Source organism: Sebastes fasciatus, chromosome 3, assembly GCF_043250625.1.
Source record: "Sebastes fasciatus isolate fSebFas1 chromosome 3, fSebFas1.pri, whole genome shotgun sequence".
Lineage (NCBI taxonomy): Eukaryota > Metazoa > Chordata > Actinopteri > Perciformes > Sebastidae > Sebastes > Sebastes fasciatus.
The window spans coordinates 29,188,562-29,210,157 of NC_133797.1; the positions used below are offsets into that span (position 1 = coordinate 29,188,562).

At 38.7% G+C, this 21,596-nt stretch overlaps 1 long non-coding RNA gene across 1 annotated transcript; it reads right to left on the minus strand.

Moving 5' to 3' along the window:
• Window positions 1-6,015: 6,015 nt before the first annotated feature.
• LOC141765341 (uncharacterized) lies at window positions 6,016-21,533 on the minus strand. Its single transcript, XR_012593451.1, has 3 exons — window positions 21,436-21,533; window positions 6,506-6,588; window positions 6,016-6,137 (listed from the first exon to the last, which is right to left on the minus strand). It is a non-coding gene; the product is annotated as an uncharacterized LOC141765341 (long non-coding RNA).
• Between the last annotated feature and the right edge of the window lie 63 nt (window positions 21,534-21,596).

Consider the following 21,596-nt stretch of genomic DNA (forward strand, 5'->3'; position numbering starts at 1 on the left):
TTTATTTTTTGTTTGCTGGATGGGTAACCCAAGGTGTATATACAGTAATACTTTCAGCACAGTGCTATATTAACATTATGCTGCTGTTATGAAAAAAGTTAAACTGTAGTGCATCATGCCTTCTGGCGGAGAAATGTCTTTAAATTATTCTTTAGACACCTTTACACATCTGCTTTTCATACACAACGTTGAACTCCACCAGGTGTGTGAAGACAAGTCTCCTTGATTGTTAATCTCACACCAGATACTTGCATTTATGGCTAAAAGAGATGATTTCACCCAGTTCTGAGCATCACTTTTAGTATTACCTGGGGCCTGAAAACCTGCGCTGGAATAATAGTTCGAATTGCTTGAAAAAAACTTTTCAAACCTCGCTCTTGCTGTGAATAACAATGTACTATTGTCAGCTTGCAACTGACCTTGTGGAGTTGTGTAACTTAATGGTGCCAGGATTTCTTTTGTCCACCATGTGAGGAGAGGAGTCCATCTTCCCCTCATCTTCCCTTTATTGTAGTCCGTGACTGTATTGTACTGAGAGCAGAGCATGATTGAGGATTGTTTAATTCTAAATGGTAAACGGATTTGCATTTATATAGCGCTTTTCTAGTTGTCTGACCACTCAAAGTGCTTTACACTACATGTCAGCATTCACTCATCCACACACACATCCATACACTGATGGCAGAGGCTGCCATGCAAGGTGCCAACGTGCCCATCAGGATCTAATCTAAATACTCACTCCCACATCCATGGCACAGCCTTCGAGAGCAATTTGGGGTAAAGTGTTTTGCTCAAGGATACTTCGACATGTGACCTCCGACTCAGAGATAGAGCAGGTCACATCATGCCACTTGATCTTTAAACCAAACCAATGAGCAAAACACTTGAACTTTAATTGCGGATTAGATGGCGTCCTTGTATGAAGTGTTGAAGTCTAATTCAGCAGGGATTATTCATCAATCATGCAATCAGCTATAGTATAAATTATAGTCGTACACTGAAGATATAAAGAGCAGCCACGACATTAATGCATGAACATTCAGCAGTGGGTAGAAATAGTGCAAATTTAATTTAAAAAAAGTTATTTTTATAAAACGGTCACTATATCCTGTCCTATCTGCCACTATTTTTTGCTAAAAAAAAAGTTTTAGTGGTTGTTTGAGGCACTGATTTATTACAACTAATATTCAATAAGTGCACCAAAACTCCTGTAAAACTTTCTTTTGTGAAGATTTCAAAATCAAGAATTTCTTTTTCTAATAAAGTAATCTTGAAATGTCGACAGACAGTGAAGTAATTAACAGCTCCAAAAACAGTTGAGTTTATATTTGGCTTTTATTATTTCCAACTTGTACTTTGTATGTGTACACTGAAGAAGTTCAAAGTGTTTTTAGAATTACATTTTTTATTAGGAAAGTAAGCCAAATAGCAAATAGTGAAACATTTAAACGTTTAAAGGTTTCATTCCCTCGGAGCGACACTGTGAGGGAAGATATTGCTATGCCATTATCATTATTAATAGTTATACACTCTTTCTTCTTTTTTCAGCCTGACGATGATAATCTGGAGGTTGATTTAAATTTAGACTGTGCTGCACAATGTTGCTTCATCTCATCCGACTGCATCAAAATGTAGTTTCTCGTATAACTTCAGTAATTGGTGCATATTTGGTATGTGAGTCACGAAAGATCTCAGTGCGCTAGAAATATTTTTATGTTGGTTATTTTTTCAATGTCTCCTTTTCTCAACTGTCCCTTTTCTACCTTCTACTAAATACCAAGCACCGCCCACCAGACGGAGCAAACTCTCATTTTACAGCTGAACAGTACACTACAAGATGTTTCTGAAAACATTTGAGGTGAGAAATAGGCTTTACAGTAACAGAATATTGATTCATATTTGATCAGCTGTGCCTTGTTTGACCATTTGCGAGTGATTGACAGCTACCTCCGCTGTTTAAGGCCTGAAAACAGAGCCACGAGGAGGTGCAGGAATCTATTTCTCTCAGAACACTTGAATTACAATATGCTGAAAGGTTATTATGGAATTTCTGCCCAATGATGCCAGAAACATTCTTCCTACTGCAGGTTTAAGGTGCTACTTGATAGAAAGGACTAGCAGTACTTTCGACCGCTGCCACCAGGTGCAGATGATTTATAATGCATTTTTTTTGTAATGAGATTTCCTGGCTGAAAGAACATGTGAGTAAGAAGAACACAAGAGGGAGCAGAATGTTCCTTGTTTGACCCCGAATGGTAACATACTGTACAGTAAAAATGAGCTACAGTCACTTTGTCGCAAAAATGCGTCAAATACGAGACAGTGAGCGCATCATCCTTACCAGTCATGATGACAGAAATTTCTTTCATATTTGCTTGACTCAATGTTTTCCATCTGTAGGCAACACATTTTTAGACATGATGGGATTCATCGTTTTGGGTCTGGTCCTCAAATGTTTGAAAACTTTTATTTGTGTTATGTTTTTCACCATTACTTTAACATGGTTTTGTCAAAAAAAAGATAATGTGTCATTTGATTTAAGATAAGACAAAAATTGCAGCCCATTCGCAGAAAAGGCATATGAATGACATGATAATGTGCAAGGCATTTAGTGTGCAATACGAACGCCTTTCTTGCTTTTGGCGTGTAATTTCTACACCATGTAGTCTGTACTGACTGTAATGTAAACGCATCCACATAATAAATATGCCACACTCCAACAAAAACACGACTTTTAACCAGGAAAACGGTGTTCGAGACTGTTGTTTTGTTTTGTAAGTTGTGTTAGTGACGTTTTTTAGTGATTTTAATAACGTGCTTTCAGTACTTACGTTACGTTGTTTCCATACATATTTTACTTAGTTTACGTACTTATTTAAGCGCAACCATGACATTCTTGTGAGTGGTTTTGTTTCCTAAACTTAACTGCAGACATTACCGTAGTTTTGGTGTGTGGCATACAAATGACACGCGAAAAGCAGTGAACAAATGATATGCGAAAAGCCTAAAATGCGTCCACATGATACGGTCCTAATCAGAGTATAAATAATAGCCAGTGAAAATCAGTAAGGATGATTACAGAGAAAAAATCCTGCAGGGTCAGCTTTAGAGATACTTCAGCAGACATATGCCTCAATTTTCATGTATTAGAGAAAAATATTTGGCTCGATCCGAGGCACAGGCAGCCTTCGAAAATGTGTCTCCATTAAAAACCTGAAAACCTCCATGACTCAGAACTAGAATAATTTATATAACAGCATAAAATCATACATGCATTCATGTGTTTTCCATGATGCAGCATGAAGAGTGCAGTATCCTCTTCTCCATCACCACCTCTAACAGCACCAAGGTGGTCACCAGAACAGATAATGAGTTTATTCAGTCCGTTTTGGTCGCCAGCTCTGATGTCACTGCCCCAGAACATTGCAGCAAAGATTATTGCGTTTGCAAAACTTTAAAGGACTGGAGTTTCCTCAGGAAGTAGAGTCTGCTCTGTCCTTTCCTGTAAACAGCATCAGTGTTGTATTTCCAGTCCAGTCTGTTGTCAAGGTGAACTCCATGATACTTGTACGGTACTTGTCCACCCCCTCAACCTCCTCTCCCAGAGTGTTGATGGGATCAACAGCAGTCTTTGTTCTCCTGAAGTCAACAACCATCTCCTTGGTTTTGGGTCACGTTCAGGAGTAGGTGGTTCCCTCTGCACCTCTCAGCGAAGCTGGCCACCACGTCCCTGTATTCAGATTCCTGTCCACCTTAAATACATCCGACTACTGCATAGCAATCCGTGAATTTCTGCAGATGACAGAACTCTGAGTTATATTGAAAGTCTGAGGTGTATGAAGTGAACAGAAGAGGCGACAGGACGGTCCCTAACGATACCAGATCGTATATCGGGCCGATACCGACTCAGATAGCTGGATCGGGTATCGGTGGCAATGGGGCCGATCTATTATATTCAATTCTATGTTTATATACTATACACATTATTTACTGGAACTTTAATTCCTGTTCAAGTTTTGACCAGTTTTGTTGAAAAGGTTTACACCTGAATTGTAATTCCTGTTATTTTGAAGATTTTTGCCAAGTTGCTGGTGTACAATTTATTATTTTAATAATAAATAACAATTCACTAAATTGATATCTATATATTATATGTAAACATTTTTTACAAAGTTAGGAAAACAATATTTAAGTCAAGCCTGATGTTTCCATACACATAAAATAATAATCCCAGTCACTTCCACACAGTGAGGCATACAGCTTATTAATTAAACACTGGTATTAGATCGGTACTCGGTATCGGCAGATACCCAAACCCAGGTATCGCTATCGGTATCGGGACTGAAAGTCGGATCAGTGCACCGATGTGTACTGCTGATCACCGTGTCAGACATGCGGTTCCGCAGCCGCACAGGCACTTGAGAAGTCAAAAAACATGATCCTCACACAGTGCTTCTTGCTCTGTCCGGATGTGAGTGAGCACGCTGCAGCAGGTAGATGATGGCATCATCACTCCAACCTGGGGGCGGTACGCAAACTGTGGCAGCTCCAGAGATGTGCTCACCTGAGGTCGGAGGGATGGCGGGGGGAGAGAGCGGAAGGGGACCCCGAGGTGAACCAATTGAAAAAGATTCACTGACCCTGTCCAAGCTGCCCTCTGTCTGTTTTCTCTTGTCTTTAAACCCTGTGATCTGTTCCATCCCAGACCACACCTCTCTGACACTCTTCTGCTGGAGTTTGTTTTCCAGCTTCTGCTTGTAGGCGTCCTTGACTCTCTTAGCTTGACCCTCATCTCCTGCTGCACACTTTTAAGTTGGTCTCTGTCCCCGTACCTGAATGTTCTTCTTTTTGTTGAGAAGTGCCTTCATGTCACTGGTAATTCAAGGTTTATTGTTAGGGAAACACTGGACTGTCTTGGTGGGGATGGTTTTGTCCACACTGAAAAGGGATGTAGTCTGTTATGCTGCTCCCCATGGGGCTTACAGAGCGCATCCCAATCTGTTGCCTTAAAACATCCATGTAGCACCTCATTACCATCCTGTTGATGTGAATGTCTGAGAGTGTGTGTGTGTGTGTGAGTGTGTGTGTGTGAGTGTGTGTGTGTGTGTGTGTGTGTGTATGTGTACATGTGCATGTGTGCAGCTAGAGAGATAGAAATTATATTTTACTGCAAGACAAAATTCCCCTCCCCATCTCTCTCTCTCGCTCTCTCGCACACACACACACACACGCACACACACGCACACACACACACACACCCCTATTCCATCAAAATTTGCACGTATATGCAGGTTTTTTAAACATGGGAAAACCTGCTAAAAAATAAATACCTGTGACTACTACAGAGTCATTTGTCCCTGTAATGAATGCCGATTTTAACCTTTAACACTAAAGACAAAAGCCAGATGTTAGTGGGTAGTGTTTTTTTGTCCAGTGGGAAAGGGGCTATACACACACCTTCACCCACCCACTCACATACATATACATGCACATGCACCCCAGGCCTTCAAACTCAATAGAATATAATATATTATACCTCCTAGGTGCAGTACATTTCTGTATAAGATTTACTTTTAAGGCAATAATGGACATTTTACATGGACTATAAGTTAAAGGGTAAGATTCTTTAATCTAATACTGCACAAAAAATAATGCATCAAAATCAATGTCGTTGGTAATTATTGACATACCCCAGATCGTGAAAAAATTAAAATAATAAAATTCCCCCTAGCATTTAGTATACATAGAATAATTCAAATTTTGTGTTGTTTTTCATTTAAAAAAAAAAACAGTGGCAATACATAAACAAACTGAAATTTAAAGGGTTAAAATTCTGAAAATAAATTAATATTTGGTAATAGTTTGAAGTTGGATAAAAGATTTAACTCAGTGAAAGTGGAAAATAATATTAATATATTTGTATAAGTGAGGCACAAGGGTTAACAAGGACTGAGGCAGCGTTCATTCAGCAGTTCAGGAATCGCTCAGTCAATGAATCACTGTCTTTCTTTTAGACTGAAAAAGGCATTCGCCTGCTTGAGCTGTGTCACCTTTTATTCAATATCGCACAAATGTGAGCGGTTCGTTCATTCACTGGTGCAGTTGTGAATTATCCGTACTCAAGGCTGGGCAGCAATCTGAAGCATTTGTGACTACTGGAGCCTGGACCTGACCTAATGGTTCTTGAAACAGGAAAAGATAGAAAGGAACTACATATTCTTGGTGTACACAAGTTTGAATTCCTCTGCAGAAAATGAGAGAAATAAAGCATCCATCATAATGCTGAAGACATTAAGTGTCTCCTAGAAATTTTACAAAATTGTTTCACACTTAAGTGGTGACAAGAATCCGGCTGGAAATATGTTTCTTTCAAATGTATTTGCTGTTGCAATAAATTTCTAGGAGACATGGATGTTAAGTGAAACGAGACCAAGAAAAGTGTGAGAGATGTAGTCTTATTTAAGGAAGTTACAGAGCAGGTGGAAGGAAGCATTAGCCGACTTACATGGAAATAAGTGTGCTCCAGCTGGGCCTTTATCTGTTGTTCCCTCGGGGTTATCCTCCAAAGTGTTTGTAGATTTCAGCCCCCTGGAAAAATGAACTGGGTAAGGGTAGTAGAGGATGAAATGTATAACAAGTTAATCAGAATTCAACTGTAGTTCAAAAGAATACAAATACAGAAAAATAGTTTTGCAGAAGATGAACCATAGAAAATGTATCATTACACAGAGGCATTTAAGGCAATCTTAAAACAAGACAGTGATTTTTTCCTCTTATGAATTAAAATTTATAACAACCAATTAAACACACATTCTCTCTATTTTACTGTAATACACACAGGAGCAGTGGTGGAAGAAATACTCAGATCTTTTATTTAAGTAAAAGTACAAATACAGCTAGCTTTGTCATTCTTGTGATCCAGTTCTGCTTTTGAATGATTGGTCTGTGGTCAAAGTTAAAATAGTTTGAGCGCAGTGCTTGGCGCCAATTTTGAGCGGCGCGCCACGCCACTGGTAGCACTTCCGCCTAGTCGGGCGGCACCGTTCTCCCCATAGGAAAACAATGGCACAGCCAGCGCAGAGCAGCTTTACCGCTGATCGAAATGGAATATAATATTCAACTATGTTTTCATTAGTGTATAATCACCAGAAACTAAGAATCGTTGTGTTTTCGTTAACTTAGAATGAGTCCTTCACATCTACATAGGGAGCGAGTCCTCTTCACGGAGTCCACCATGTTGCAACGCCATGTTTCTACAGTAGCTCAGAATGGACAAATCAAAAACACTGGCTCTAGAGTGAGCTTTTTGAGTTTTTACGTTATCTTAAAGCCACCGTAGTTCTCCAACTGGCTTGTGAAACCGCTGTAACGTGAGCCGCAGAGTGCAAATCCGTGGTACCGCCAGTCGCTATCTGACTTCCGTTGCTCCTAAAGTAGTGTTATTATGGTAAGGATGGCAAATGGCGATACTAAGGTTTTGCACTCGGCGGGTCACATTACCTTGGAAAGGGAGGAGTGAGTAGAGGGGTACTCAGTTGGTTGCAATCTGCAACCACACCACTAGATGTTGACAAATCCTACACACTGTACCTTTAACAAGTCTTTTTGTTGCACATAATACACCTACAGAATTTGCACTTGAGAAGAAAAAGACAAACCTCAAGGCTGGCAACAGCTCTTCTGAAAAGTGCACTTTCTCTAAACCAAATAAAATTTATGAAACCTAAGACATTGGCAATGTACAGGTTTGGAGTCACCCTTTGGTGACGCTTTCTCTACTGCAATGCAGTTTAGACCTTCAAATCATTTGCCTTAGCAAGTTGTACAATTATAAATCACAGGTTTGTGTTCAGAGCCCAAGATGTTTTGACTGTATGGCGGGTATCACAATGTCAGACAATAGTATGATAAATACAGTATTATTTCAATTATAGAAATACACATACGTGATTTTATGAATACTGATTTTACACAGGTAAATACTGTAGATTAGTCTAAGAGTGTAATTACAGATTTCAATTAAGTTTTTTGTTTTTTTGGCTTTGTAAGGAAATGCAGCTACAGGCAGCGAGGGTATAATTTTCATGACCAGAAAACCACTTAGTCCCATAATTGGCCTTCAGAAATATCACCTTAACAATGTGCTATAATGGCACACATGCATTAATGATGCCTCTTGCAGTGCTGAAAACATGGTCAGCAGGTACTCGCAAAAATCTTTCAGCAGGATTTGACGACAAAGGTAAGTGTGACTGTTGTTCACTTCACTGAGGTGGTCTATTGTCAGTAAAAGAGCACTTTGGATTAGAGCCACAGAAATCCATAAAGCACATTTTTTTAAGAAAGTGCTTGCGATTTTTTCTCATAACTTCTTGCCATAATGGACTAATGCCTTCGAGCTAAAACAATTACCATGCTACTGTGACTCATAGGTTAACATTTTCTGTTGCAAAGTTGTGATTACTGTGGTTAATGTGCAGGTCTGTTAATGTAAAGGTCTTGTTTTTGTATCTGCCATTGGGTCTTACATCACTGTGTGCTGCTCTGACAGTCTGCTGAAGAAATATGTTCAGTTTACTTCTAGACCATTAGTCCAAACTAAAATATGAAATGAAATAGAAACAGACATCATACAACTTTTTTTATGAATAATATTCATGATTTGTCTATCATATATCTTTGACCAACAACAGAATGCAAAACTTATCGATTAGACGTTGCAGCTGTATGTTAGGACATTCAATTCCTGGTTATGTTTGTGCTTGTGTTCGTTTTTCTTCAAAACATCGGGTGCCAAAGTGCCAGGATGAAAAACCACAATAACTTTGACCTGAGCCACTTCCATTTCAAAGAAACACTTCTGTGGAGGAGGCATTCAACTTGAATGCTTACCAAGACCATACTTTTGCTACCGTGGATGACAAGTGTAGGGTTTTTCTCTCAATAACCTGCAATACAAGCTGCACAAGTACTATGCCATTGTTCACTTTCAGAAAGGACTCACTTCAGATATCCAGATGTCTTCAGTTGAAGGGGTCCACTTGTAATGGAACTTTTGAGAGCTTTGTTCACTTAACCTCCTCGGCCTTGTCATACCCATCAGGTATTCATGTTTCATGAAAATGGAACCAAAAGTTATAGTTGTTCATCACAGTTCAGGAGGGTTTTGTTCATGAAATAATCGTGCTGCACTGCACCTTCTGCTGCAAGGTGATTTTCCTGCCGCTATGCGCAGGATGTAAACGCTTACGCTAACATGCATCAACAAGAGACAAGAGTGTACATCGTTGCGGTTGCTTTTTTAAAACCGTTATCTCATGAGTTCATGAGTTAATTATGTTAATATGTCGGGATACTAAAGTTGTTTTGTCATGATGATGGATAATTATCTTGTCATCTCAAGAAAAACAAAAATTTGCTTCCAAAAGATGAGATAATCAACTCAAAGTTATGAGGAACTTTATTGTCCCGAGATAATAAGAAAATTAACTTGTGGTCTCAAGATAATGGAATAAAAAAAATATCCTCACACAACGGTTCGTATGATATCTTACGAGAAATGATTCCTAAGTTTTCCTACAAATGTCCAGCAACACGTGACGCACGTGTCAGTTTCCGCTTGTTACGTGCATAAAGTGTTTTCAAAATAAACCTCTGTCTTTATAGAAAACTACTTAGTTAGGTTAGGCAACAAAAGTACTTAGTTTAGTGTAGGAAAGATTGACTTATGCCGGGCACACACTACACGAGAATCAAGCCAATTTTGATTTCCCCCTCCTGACAATTGTCTGCAAAACTCCCCTTTTTGAGGGTTCTAAAGATTATCTTTGCAGATATTCCTGTAGTGTGAGGTATGCTAAGAGTGTTTTTTAAATTCCCGATCGGCTCAGAATTCTATCCTTGCTGCATTGATCTCAAATCATAAATATTGAACATGTTTAATATTTACGATCGAATCTCTTGTTGTATGTGGGGAACCCCGAAGGCAGATGATGACGCAGTCCAGGCTTACAGTTAACAATGAGCTATTGAGTCAGGAAAGAAAACAGACATACAATTACAAGGATAGGTAGGAAAGTAACTGGTGGTCTGGAGAAGAGGAAAGCTTGTTGGCAGGCGGGGAAAGAATCTGGGAAATTGCAGAAAACACACCCAATGTAGGGGGGAGTTGAGTTGGAATTGGTGTGTCCTTTGTTTTATTATACTGTATGTTGTCAGAATTTACTTGATTTTTGGATTTTTCTGCATTTAGGAGAGGAATATTTCAGTCCAAACCTGTCGCTCGGTTCCTCTCAGATTCTAGGTGGTTGTGATGTGGTTGTGGAGGCTTCTTGTCCGTGTGAAACCGACTGTTTAAACCAGTTAACTTTGAAGAGAGAGGACTCCTGTGTGGGTCCTCAGGCTAGGGAAAAAGATGACGGAGAATGAAGAGAAGTGAGTGATTCAAAGGGAAAATTGGAGAAAGGGAAACATGTATCTGTTTTTAGAGAGAAAATATAAGGAGAACAGCTGATCAATATGAGATGGAGACTGAATTTATGCTGCGTTTGAGAAAAAAGTGTGTTAAAATCTATCAGCTTTATTAAGGCAACCATTCCTCATTTTCCTGGGGCAAGACTTCAGGCAAGGATTCTCTGACGTGAGTTATTAATGGTTTGAATGAGAAACTAGAAAAGGCAAATAGCACTCGAAGTGTAATTGCTTTGGGCAAGAGGTTTGAGATTTGTGCCGTACCTTAAAAGACACAACAGCTATTATGTGTGCACACTAAACCGGTAAAACACACATTTTAGTTAAACTGGTGGTACAACGTGCACAGCCTTCGGGAGCAATTTTGGGGTTCAGTATGTTGCCCAAGGACACTTTGATATGTGGACTGGATGATCTTCCAATTAGTGGACGACCCGCTCTACTGTACCTCCTGAGTCACAGCTGCATGAGCTATTCACACTGCAATAAAATCCAGCTATAGTAACATCGTGGCATACCGAACTCTCTGTGACATGTTAATATTTGAAAAGAAAGTCTTATGTTTGCCGATGATTAATATGTCCACAAGTGAATAGTAGCTTGTTTAATTAAGACTGGACATATGTGCTTCCAGGAAATATATTAAATCAAGAAAGTGACCATTTCCTGATCCTTAGCAGATGTGCAAAGACACTTTTGTTTGCAGACAGAAGAACTTTGATTTCTCACAGGCTGAATGGGAATTAGAAACAGGTCGATTCCTGTGTTATAAAACAGAAAGCAATGGTGACGATGATTATTTGACATCCTCTATAAGTTCTTGAGCACAAAGAAATATCCTGTTGAAAGACTAGTGTGCAAAGTAAAAGGAATGTCCATATTCACGATATTAAAGTGGCTCTAATTAATGGCGCCTTAAAGCGAAGTAGGCAGAATATTTTTGGCATCATTCGGCAAATAAAAACCATAATAACCTTTCGGCATATTGTAATTCAAGAGTTTGAGAGATAACTAGACTTCTGCACCTCCTCGTGGCTCTGGCTTTAAACAACAGAGGTAGCTGTCAATCACTCGCAACAGTCAAACTAGGCAGCGCTGATCAAATATGAATCAATATTCTGTTACTGTAATGCCTATTTCTCACCTCAAATGTTTTCAGAAACATCTTGTAGTGTACTGTTTAGCTGTAAAATGAGAGTTTGCTCTGTCTGGTGGGCGGTGCTTGGTATTTAGTAGAAGGTAGAAAAGGGACAGTTGAGAAAAGGAGACATTGAAAAAATAACCGACATAACAAAAATATTTCTAGCGCACTGAGATCGTTTGTGACTCACATACCAAATATGCACCAATTACTGAAGTTATACAAGAAACTACATTTTGATGCAGTCGGATGAGATGAAGCAGCATTGTGCAGCACAGTCTAAATTTAAATCAACCTCCGGATTATCATCGTCATGCTGAAAAAAGAAGAAAGAGTGTAAAACTATTAATAATGATAATGGCATAGCAATATCTTCCCTCACAGTGTCGCTCCGAGGGAATGAAACCTTTAAACATTTAAATGTTTCACTATTTGCTATTTGGCTTACTTTCCTAATAAAAGAATGTAATTCTAAAAACACTTTGAACTTCTTCAGTGTACGCATACAAAGTACAAGTTGGAAATAATAAAAGCCAAATATAAACTCAACTGTTTTTGGAGCTGTTAATTACTTCACTGTCTGTCGACATTTCAAGATTACTTTATTAGAAAAAGAAATTCTTGATTTTGAAATCTCCACAAAAGAAAGCTTGACAGGAGTTTTGGTGCACTTATTGAATATTAGTTGTAATAAATCAGTGCCTCAAACAACCACTAAAACTATTTTTTTAGCAAAAAAAATAGTGGTAGATTTGGAAAGAGGACGCATAAAAGAGACAATATTACACTATTCAACAACATATCAACAATTACGGTATCCCCTGTCCTCGTCTTTTGCTTCTTCTTTCTAAATGCTTTTATATTGATGTTGAAAAAAAATGTGCTCTTACGTGTTTTCTTTTATTATTTTTAGGTCTGTCAATTGATTAAAATATGTAATCGCGATTAATCGCACGATTGTCCATAGTTAATTGCAATTAAAACATTGAATTAATCTCATTTATCCGTGCAAAATGTACCTGGCAACAGCTGTCAGTGTGTCAGTGTGCTGACTTGACTATGACTTGCCCCAAACTGCATGTGATTGTCATAAAGTGGGCATGTCTATAAAGGGGAGACTCGTGGGTAGCCATAGAACCCATTTTCATTCACATATCTTGAGGTCAGAGGTCAAGGGACCCCTTTGAAAATGCCCATGACAGTTTTTCCTCACCAAAATTTAGCATACGTTTGGAGTGTTTTTCAGCCTCCTTCACAACAATCTAAATTAGAGATTAGTGGCGTTAAACGTGTTATCGCGTTAACTTTGACGGCAACTAATCATTTTCTTAATAGCTATTTACTTGGTCTGGTCATGTTGGTGTTCAGAGTCAGAGAGGCCAACGGAGCACAGGCTGCTCTGTGGCTTTGTGTGTTGTCAATTTCTTGACACCCAGTTAGTATGAAATGTTAACAGCTGGGCGTAGCTTAAAAGCTATGTTGTCAGAAACCCGTCAAACTTGTGATAAGGGTCAAAAAGGGAGAATTGCTATCATGAAAAAAAACTCATTTAAAAGTATGACCGAGGTTCCCACTGTGCAACTGTCAGCTACCCAATCACAGAGATGATCCATGTAGCAGGTGGAGCGTATGATCCTTCAATAATGTTATTCAAGAAGATGCGAGAATGGAAAAGAGAAAAAAGTGAATTACAGAGGAAACATTTTCAAAGTTGGCTGAATATGCAAATGAGGCTTTGCTCGTGCTTATGAAAGTTGTTTGTTTCACTGAATTTAGATGTTCATCTGTATAACCTGGGAAACATTTTTTCTTATTGAATAGAATGGAATAGATCTTTGTTGTGATTGTGCTTGGAACAATGAAAATCTGATTAGCAGCTCTTCAGCAGTGTGCAACATTAAAGCTGAAGTAGGCGAGATTGGAACAAATATGATTAAAAAAAGTTATTTTTATGAAATCGCGACAGTAGTACATGAAACAGGTAACCTGAAAAAAATCACGTGCCTCTGTGTCCTTCAGTGCGCCTAACGGCATCTGCAAGATTTCACAGACTGGAGGAAAACAACCAGTAAGAGCTGATCTGAGGTCTGCTGTCCAGCTCCTGTCTATGAGAGCCGGCTGTCAATCATTCGCAAACTCCAACCAAACGGTCAAACTAGGCCGTGCTGATCAAATATGAATCAATATTCTTTTACTTTAATGCCTATTTCTCGCCTCAAATGTTTTTATAATCATCTTGTAGTGTACGGTTTAGCTGTGAAATGAGACAATTGAGTTTGCTGTGTTCTGATTTGAGCATATCTTTTATGCTAAATGCAGTACCTGTGAGGGTTTCTGGACAATATTTGTCATTGTTTTGTGTTGTTAATTGATTTCCAATAATAAATATATACATATATTTGCATAAAACAAGCATATTTGCCCACTCCCATGTTGATAAGAGGATTAAATACTTGATAAATCTCCCTTTAAGGTACATTTTGAATAGATAAAAAAAAAGTTTGATTATTCCTGATCAACTATGGACAATCATGCCATTAATCACGATTAGATATTTTAATCGATTGACATCCCTAATTTATATATTTGCAGTATTACAAATGGGTGTCTGTGGTGACATTACCGGGGAAAAAATGCTGTTGTATACACACAAAAATGTAAATATGCAAACAGTTCTGAAAACCTGAAGCTCATGTATATAGAAATTTATTTTTTCTATCTATTTCTAAACTCATGTATCAACAAAAAGACTCCACACTGCTAAACTTTGAACACAACTCCATTGTTTTTACTCACATAGAAATTCTGAAAAGACTGAAATTTGAAGGATTGCCACTTTAAGTAGCAGCATATATGGTGGTATGTGCAACACTGATATATGTGCAATATGGTAGCTACGTGTGAAGTATGTGTGTGTGTCGGTGGGGTAATTGCTCACAGCAGTCAAATCTTTTTCAGTCTTTGGCAGCGGGGGATGAACAGAGGTAACTGTGTATAAGTACAGTCAGTACTTATGATCTCAGATGCGGTCAAAAATGTAAAAGAAATTACGTCCTAATGTCTTTTCTCACCCGCACTGTGTGAAAGCGAGACACCGCAGGTCCTTCTGCTGCTGGAACACTTTATCAACATATAATAAAGGATTATCTGACCTAACATGGACAAGGTTGCTATTGACAGGTTGCTACATGTTCACTGTTCATTTTCTTTGGTAACACTTCATTTTACAGGTCCGCAAATTTCATGGTAATTAGGTGATAATTAGCAAGTAAACTATTTGAAATTTCTTTGGAATTACTTCCAAATTACCCCAATATTTACCTCAAAAATGATCGAATATTACTTTATTATAAACATTATTTTATAATTATATGCTAAAATAGCATATAATGGTTAAAAATAGGGCCCTTAGGCTTGAGAAGCGGCTGCTCTTCATCGGAGGTGGAAAACCAAAACTAATAGAAGACACTTCTGATCAGCACAAATCTAACCATTATGCAACTTATTGTCTACACAGATGTAACCTGGTTGCTAATGTAATGATTCAGGGAGTTTTTTAAGAAATTTGAAAGAAGTTATTTGCTAATTATTATCTATTTATCAGCAGACATAGAAATAAAGCACATCAATTATCTTTCTACTCTTTTCCTGGAAATGTATTAAATAAATTACCAGCTATTGGGAAATCGCGGAATATAATTATTAAATAAAGTAATTTTTGACAAATTTTCAGGTAAATATTTGGGGTAATTTGGCAGCAATTACAAAGAAATTTCAAATAGGTTATTTGCTAATTATCACCATGAAATTTGCGGACCTGTAAAATGAAGCGTTACCTTTCTTTGTTATTCTTGTTTAGTTTTTTTACTTAGGTATTTGTTACATGTTCAAAATAAATAATTAAAAATAAAGTGAAACAAAAGAGTTGTCACTGTCCACTCGTATTTCATCAACATGAATCCCAATTAGTATATGACTGTATGAAAATAATGTGCAAGATAGGCATATTGTTTGTTTTCATTATCTCCTTTCCTTTGGTAAAGGATGGTCCAGTGTATCCTACGCTAAAGGAGATAAGAAAGGAAGCATTGAAGCACCTTTCCTTAGCATTTAGAGGATTCGATCAGCTATTATCACGGCTGCTACTGAGATACTTCCAGGTCATTTCACTCCGTTGGGAACCTTCCAAAGCAAAATAGACTATCGACCGCAGCCCTCCTGTTGCCACATCTTGTTTGTTGTCCATTTGTGCTGCCGTATGTTGAGCTATTTTGTGCTGCAACAGCAGGAATGAACTCGAATGCAGTTCCAGGAGGCAAAACTAAAAGTTACACAAAGTTACTCAGAAATGAAGGCAGGCATGAAGCTGCCAGCGAGTATAAAATAGACAAAATAACATGTGATGAAATGAAACCAGAGGAGTCAGTATGGCAAACTGAGTGAACAGGTAAACAATGCAGCTCAGACTATTTTTCAAACAACAGGAAGAAAAAAGGATGATTAAACACCGTATGATAACGTGCAGGTGCCCAGAGAGGGGAAACACAAGGGGGGCATCTGATGGACAGGTAAGACGTGATTAAATCAGAAATATAACAAACACAAACACAGGAGCTGTGTCCCAGTTCAGGGACACCCTCGAGGTTCGTATTCCAGGATCAAATATGCCCACTGTCACAGCTTCTCCAAATGCAGCAGAGAAATGCAGCCTTCTTTTACTTGAATTTGGCTGCCTTCAATATCTTAAAAATATAAACAATATTCCGCTAACACTTCACAATAAAGTACACAAGAGTGAGGAGAGACTCAATAATGACCTTCAACTGATGATGAATAAGCAGTTACTTAACATTTAAAAATTACAAAAGAGCAATAAACATTGAAGTCACCACATTTAAAAGACCTGTTAATGTGCAGCTATAATTGGTGTCATGATAGCTCAAAGCTGCCAGACGTCAACAAAATGAGCTTTCTGACATGAGAATCTTTCTTAATGCACCACCAATAGGAATAACAGAGCCAAGTAATGGATTATGAGAATGAAATCAAATATTAATAGTGTCACTTTTAGCTGAAAATGGTGCATGAACACAAAAGAGTACAATTTCTTCAGTGTACATGTACTAAATAATAAAATCCAAATATAAACTCAGCTGTTTGTTATCGCAGTTTTTTCTGCAGCTGGTAATTACTGCACTGTAATTAACAATCATTTACCCATTATAGTGGAGGATTGAACATTTTGTATTGTATTGAGACACCTAGACTCCCTTATCTCTACTGTAACAGCCGTGAACTGAAGAACAGACCACAAAAGGCCTATTAAAGGTTATTATTTTTAATTGCCTCCGCAACACTTGTCTCTAGCATATTTATGAAACCACATGATGTTCCTCTTACTACGACCGCTCCGCTACACACAGTCGCAACCCTGCAAACATATCGAACGCTCTGAAGTTAATATTCTGTAACTGAAATATTCCCTTTCTTCAGGGGCTTTAGTGTCTTTCAGAGGCAGTTTTAGAGCTAGAGAGAAGATACTGGTATCTTATGCTAATAAATAACGCTCCAAAGTTAGGCTAAATTTTGGTGAGGAAAAACTGGCATGGCAATTTTCAAAGGGGTTCCTTGACCTCTGACCTCAAGATATGGGAATGAAAAAGGGTTCTGTGTGTACCCACAAGTCTCCCCTTAACAGATATTATGGTGAAATGATAATCATGATTATTTTTTATCAATATTGAGATCATTATTATTCATAGATTTTAGGGACAAAATATTTTTATTGCACTTTCACTTTTAAATAAACAGAGCACTGCTTTCACTTCCATGTTGTGCTACATTCCTGCTAAGTTTGCATCAAAATAGGTAGGGCTGTAGGGTGTGTTCCAATCCGCGTACTTCTGTACTTACACTTACTATTTTGAGTGCATTTTGCGTTCACACTGGGAAGTACGGCAAAATGCAGTGCACTCAAAGTACCTGGATGTTGTACTCAAAACGGTCAGATCGTTGAGTGTGGAACGCTGGATACTTTCCACACTCAACTGTCGCCATCTTGGCTACGTAGCGGAAGGGGCGGAGCCACGACCACTATTCAAACAGACGTAGATATCAGAATACAACAATACAATACGTAAACATACCGGTGCATTTTCAACCAACAAGAGGACACATCGTAGGCGTAGGCGACGACGTTGGAAACGTTATTTCCACTCTGCTTTCATTTTCTTTCAGAAGATATTTTGGCGGGTTGCGAGCCGCGTTGAAATGTTGCTATCGTCATTTCCGGTCAGTGCGCCGCAGAGTATTCGATTTGAGACGACCCTACCCCGCTGAAATTTACGCACTACTCAAATGAGTACAGAGTGCACAAAGTGCACTACATTAAAGTGTACTTCTGGAAGTACGTGGATTGGAACACACTCTTAGTCAATTAGTCGACTTATCGGCTGTTTTGGTCTTAGCTGACTAAGATTTCTTTAGTCGATTAGTCACTTCTAATGCTTTATTCATGCTGAATGACTTATTTCTAAGAAACGTATGAGCACATTTCTGGTAAACACAAGATTTAAACTGTTGCTTTTGTGTGATTCTTTGTGGAGGAACTCAGTTTCACAGATCTGTCGATTAAATCAACTAATCGATTAGTGGACAATATCGTATAAGTGTTAGTCGACTAAGAATTTCTTTGGTTGAGGACAGCCCTAAGAATAAGACTGGTCCTTCTTATTCACAGTACATCTCCTAGAAGCAAAATTAAAAAAATGTTTTACCCAAAATTTAATGAACAGAGCATTGCTTTCACTTTCACTTTGTGCTTCATTCCTGCTAATTAACAAATCTTTACATCAAAATAAGACTTTTCTATTCGATTAATTGTGCAGCCCTAACAGATATGCCCTCTTTATGATAATAACATGCAGTTTTTTTTTATGCTGTATAAATGTGTTATTTTCGCCTATTCTAAAAAGGTTGTGTTATTTCTGCATACTGGTGTCCCTCAACAGTCTTGGAATTGCATAAATTGGTTATCACTGTAAAGCCGAGACTCTTTTGGATCCAATGAGCCCAACTGTATTCATGTGTGATGATGTTAGTCCCCATAGTAGTCATTTCATTGTAGACCATTTTTTGAAACTTGACCTCACTGTATAAAATGATCTGTGGTGACCTCTAGGATAATCACAGCCTCATGAAACTTTACAACCACAAACTAAATACCTAGAGCATTCAGAGGATGGATAGGTTTCCTAGCAGATTGACAATAAGGGGGCCTCTGAGCAGTCTCCAGAACAGAAGTGTTCGCCATCCAATCATTCATCATCAATTCTTGCAGAAATCTCCAAATTCAGTGAAAAGTTTTTATATCAAATCACAGCATGGCTTTTTCTATGATGTTCCTCAAGGCTTTGGTGTCTTAATGTGGTATTTTGGAGGGATTACTGATCATTTTTATCAATTCTCGAGGGGTAAAAACTGTTTAAATTTAGCAACAAATCTGTGCAACAAATGGTATCAACCCAAAAACTTCTGTAACATCGTATGAGACATAATAGAGCATGGGAATGGCCATCATATACTTCCATTATACTGTTCTCAAACCCTATACAATTCATTTTAATGAATCAATTAATTAATTAATTCATGTTTATTTCTGATTTATGACTAGAACAACTTGACACACAGTGCTGAGCTGCATCTCAAATTCATTTTCATGTTCCCAGCTTTCAGATGATGTACATCACTTCTACGTGACATCTACTGCTGACCTGCTAAATAGCTAACAAAAACGGATCCATGCGGGTCTCAGAGGGTTAATTGCAACAACAATTAGCAAAGGCTGAAAAACAGTTTGAGCAGGTTCGGGAGGGAAAGGTTGTCCATCGCCCACATCGTGCTTGTTTTATGTAACTGTGACTTCAGTTCAGTTCAGATCCAGAGAGAAATTGCAGATAGATTAGAAGATGAAAAGGTCGGTATAATGAACGGAGGATAAAATGAGAAATTTTCATTAAAAGGAGGGCATGACCAAGGACGACTTGGCTGCCTGAAGTAGACAAGTGGAGGGATCATATGCTCAATGACATCCCCGGCCCTCTGATTAGGGGGCCGGGGATGGGGCATTTTAGTGTTATATATACATTTCATAACATTTGGCCTTGCAAGATTTAGAGCTGCTTTATAACATCTGATGGCATGTTGAGCCATGTTAAGTAGTGAATCAGGTGATTTAGATGAAGTATCTCAACCAAAGATGAACCCTGGACAGAAAAAAACAACTGCCCAAGGAAAAAAAACTGTTTTCTTGGAGAAAGAAACCTTCTGAAGCCCCTGAGTGCACATTCGAAGGTCAGAGTGTCACACCCCCAGACAATCTTCATACTCCCCCGGAGTATCTCAGTACGTTCATCACAGCAGAAATGCTTGAGTTACTGAAAGAGCAAACACATTTGTACAGTGAACAAAAGTCGGGAGCTGGAAATATTGATTGGCCTCTACCTGCGCACGGGTCTTTGCCAACTGCAGGGGAATCGTGCTTACTGGGAAAATGACACAAGATGTGCCATGGTGGCTGACAAAATGTCACACAACCATTTTCAGACCCTGCTGGCATCTCTACACTTCACTGATAACATTGATTTGTCAAACAGGCAAGAAGAGGATAAGTGCTGGAAGTAGGGATGCTCATTTTGAAAAATGTTCTTATCCGTTAACCGACAAGATTTGTGCCTCGTACCAGCTGCACTAGCACAACAGATATTCGTTGACGGGAGTCCCCAGTTCAGCCGTCTGGGAGCGTTAACTTAGCAGGGAAAGCCGAGACTCTTGTGGATCCAATGTGCCCAACTGTATTCATGTGTGATGATGTTAGTCCCCATAGGAGACATTTCATTGTAGTGAGACCATTTTTTAAAAAATTTGACATCACTGTATAAAATGACCTGTGGTGACCTCTAGGATAATCACAGCCTCATGAAACTTTACAGCCACAAACTAGAGACCTAGAGCATTCAGAGGATGGATGGCTTTCCTAGTAGATTGACAATAAGGGTGTTTCTGAGCAATTTACACAACAGAAGTGCTCGCCATCCAATCACCGAAAAATGAAATTCTTGCAGAAAATCTTCAAATGTCAAAAAATGTGTACACCACTACTATGTCACATCTACTGTTGACCTGATTTCCCCCTAAATACCCCCTGTACACCCCTAAAAAAGAGGGTGGAAGGGTAAGGGGTTAAACTGAAATAAGGCAGGATTACAACCTGCTATCACTCTCAGACTGACTGACTGGTCTTAATACAGGTCAGTATGTTCAACAATAACTCTTTTCTGATGCAGCTGAAGTTGTATTTGCATCAGTAATGTGTGTAGACAAAATGTAAAAATAAAAAAACACTATCATAAAAGTGCTCGTATTTCTTAAAAGCACACAAATCTGATCTTCCTTTCCTTAGTTGCACTTTAGTTGCCCTGACTACTATGAATTTAACTGAAATAACCCATTCTAGGTAATGAAAGAACGTCCCTGACATCTTGGCTTCAAAAACTAAAACTGTTTCTCTGTGAAATTAAATATTAAAGACGAAATGAGTCACAATCAAAGGAAAACAGAATTTTAGGAGTAACTTAATCAGTGTTTCACTGCCGTTTCTGATTGAAAATATCATGCCTGTTTTTATCTCCGAGCGTCACTGATGGAGCTCAGCTATCCTGCTTCATCAGGACTGTGTGGAAGCGGTTTAATCAGATATCCTCCGTCAGTGACAGAAAGGTACAATAGTTTGAAGCAGATTGTCAGAGTGAGTCCCAATAATTCACCTGCAGCTCTGACGTAAGAGCAGTTCTGTCGGTTTGTGGAAGTGGGAACATCTGAGTGTTGCAGTCAGGGCTCGATTTGAGGCGAGGTCGCATCAGGACAGGAAGGTGGCGGACTAGCGGGCTGTGGCAAAGGCTGGTGGCTAACAGACAGGAGGCTAACA